The sequence below is a fragment of the Anneissia japonica genome, unplaced genomic scaffold, assembly GCF_011630105.1.
Source record: "Anneissia japonica isolate Jap-2015-1 unplaced genomic scaffold, ASM1163010v1 scaffold1356_len1145284_cov175, whole genome shotgun sequence".
Taxonomy (NCBI): domain Eukaryota; kingdom Metazoa; phylum Echinodermata; class Crinoidea; order Comatulida; family Comatulidae; genus Anneissia; species Anneissia japonica.
In genome coordinates this window covers 230,084-233,033 of record NW_022706987.1, presented here as the reverse complement: position 1 = coordinate 233,033, position 2,950 = coordinate 230,084, and the positions used below count along the sequence as shown (strand labels likewise).

General features: G+C 32.5%; 1 long non-coding RNA gene across 1 annotated transcript in view; it reads right to left on the bottom strand.

Annotated features, from left to right (window-relative positions):
* LOC117106253 overlaps nucleotides 1-2,950 on the bottom strand; it is a 21,979-nt gene that overhangs the window by 15,063 nt on the left and 3,966 nt on the right. Inside the window, exon 2 of the long non-coding RNA XR_004445031.1 lies at nucleotides 1,607-1,733. This is a non-coding gene — a long non-coding RNA (uncharacterized LOC117106253). The remainder of the gene's footprint in view (nucleotides 1-1,606; nucleotides 1,734-2,950) is intronic.

Genomic DNA, 2,950 nt, shown 5'->3' with positions numbered 1-2,950 from the left:
TCATCTTTACATTTAAACATGTGACGCTAAAAACCAAATCCCCATATTTCTATTTCAAAAATATTTCCATTTCAACACCAATACATTGCACATGTTTTGTCTTCCAGCTGTAAGAGTAAAACTTGCCATTAGGTTAAGCAAGAACATGTCAGGAATTGGCAGGTACAACTGATACATAAAAGGCAGCCCATGAAATTTGGAAAAAAATGGGTCAGCAAAAACTAGGCAATTTTTTATTTCTTAGGCCTATATCATAAACTAGGATTTTTCCGAACGCTTGATTTACTTATCTACAGATCGTGATTTTGTTTGATTAGGCCTATCTTTAGTAAATCAATATATTGTTGGTGAAAGAATGGTTGTACTTTTATTATTTTAATAGTGTAGTATAATATATGTTTTACAAAAGAAAATCGCTGAAGAAATGTTGTTTTAGCGTTCGTTTTAGCGTTATCTTTAGCATGGGAAATATTACTTTCATAAAAGCTATGATCGTATCAACACAAGATGTCTGTGCTTCAAAACTGCTCATGTACGTTCATGTGCATGCCCACAACAATCTATCTGGGATTTTCCACACATGTACTTGACAGCAGGGTTGCCATTTGGCTTTTTTGACGGCCAGATTCCTGAAATCTGGCCTTATAAAGCCTGGCTGTAACGTTTGAAAAGTCACAGCCAAACTATATTTGGCCGAATTTTGTGAAAATTTTACAGTTACATTTTTTCAATATAGGCCTAATATAACGTAGCCTTGTTTTGGATATGTTGTTAAATTTGTACAAAAGGTTTGATTCTAATCGTGTACCTGTACATTGAACGTTCGTAGTCGTACTCGGAATAAACACTTGCTTTATGTCCCCCCCTTTGGCAAAGTTGACGCAAGAGAGTTTATTATTTAAAAGATTAGCAATTACATTTAATAATTTTTTAACTGTTCGGACGAAATATGTATTTTTTATGATGTTTATTCTCATTTAAACTTTATGAAGACAGTTTATTGCTAGTTTCTACCATATATATACAATATTGTGTTTCTTTGTATATGTTCCTCTCTTTTGGTTGAGAATTGAATAAAATAAAATAAATTGTTCTCATGACCAAAACAACTCTACTCCCTAGGCCTCATAATGAGACTTAGCCAGTGTATAGCAGCTTACGTGTGTGGGTGTGTGTGGGTGTGTGTGGGTGTGTGTGTCTTGTTACGGGATTGAATTGAAGAACTCTATTAAACTATATCATTTTGAATTATGCAAACATTTATATTATCAAAATTATACAATTTACTACTCAATATTTTTAGAATATGTGTTTTATTATATAATAAATAGACATATATATTTAATCTTCATTTCTATCTTATTTTATCAGAATATTTTTTTCTTTAACAAAATTATAATGGTCATTTGGAATTTAAAATACTTAGAAAATCGCTTATATAGTTTTGTTCATTGTTTTGTCATATTAATCATATTAATGACATAAATTTCTCCAATTATATTACCCTGTTATTTATATGAATTTTCAATTAAAAACTAATCTTATGAAAACTTTTACAATTTATTTTAATTTATTTTAAAACAATTTAATAAGTTTTTTCACTCACCATTCAGCAGAATTAACAAGCATGAAACAAGAAAGCAGCATTATAGCCATTGAGCTGAGCAGGATGAGTACACAGGTTTGCTGAGATCTTCAGAAGTGCATATGTTCAGCCTTCTACAGAATTTTTACTGAAATAAAATACATACATTCATCAAATAACCAGAAATAAATACAAATTATATATTAATATATATTTATACAAACATAATATCATTAACTTTTAATGCAAAATTCTGAATAGTATTGCTTGCACGTTATCTCCTTACGTTTTACATGTACAGTATCCACCGCGCATTCAAAATACTTTACGGTATGCCAGCTCATACCAAGGTTGTTTTCTTTCCCATATTCCTGACTGTAAAATAAGGCTTGGATGGTGGAACAAATTGAGCCTGGAAATCCAAACACACATTTTGGAAAATAAGGGTTGTCTTCTGCGCAGTTTTTGTTGAATGGCCTATATAAGGCAATACTTAATTAATAGCTTTTAATGTACCTAAATACCTAATTTTTTAAGCATTCAGCAGCAGGCAGAAAAAAAATAATACTACTACTTTTTTATTCAACAGAATTGTCCTGCCAAAAGTACCTAAGTTATTTGCGAATAAAATTTTAGGAAATGGAATTGAAAGAGAGGCAGACAAAATTGTGCTAGCACAACTCGTGTGTGTGTGTTGTGATCAATTGTAGGCCTACACACTCTTGATTGTGTTGTAAGTTGGCTTCGTTCTTTTAAATGCTTTTATTTAATTAATTGTAAAAAAAATATATATTCATATTTCTTTCTGGTAAAATTATACAGCCAGTGGGCAGAATAAAAATAAAAATTCATTTTTTTCTTAATTTCCCAATTATGTATTTATAGCAGCAGGTGTGCTAGCTGGTCAAAAATACAATTTTATTTTTAATTCAAATCTTTATTTTCGGCTGGTGGCAGGTTCCTTAAACAAGGTATCAAAAGGTATTGCCTAAAGTAGTATATTACATGCCTGACGGAATGTTTTTCAAAGTGACTAGGGCCCACTAGCGAGGGAGAACTTGCGCAATCGAGCAGCTCATGGGTGCAGTCCTGGGGGCCCCAGTAGGGGTCCAGGACCCCAGAGCCCCCGGAAGGCTCTAGGGTTTTAGAAAGTTCTTCACTAGCCCCTTCTATTTCGAATCTACTGCTATAAAATAAAATGGGAGGGGCTGAGAACAGATTGGAACTAGCCCCCAGCTTGAAAAGTTTGAATACCTGGATTTTGTTAACCATTAACAATGGAGAGGGTTAGAAATAACACCTTAAAGCGAAAATACTGCCGCTAAGGGGAAATTTTAACAATGTTAAGGAGAAATATAGACAATG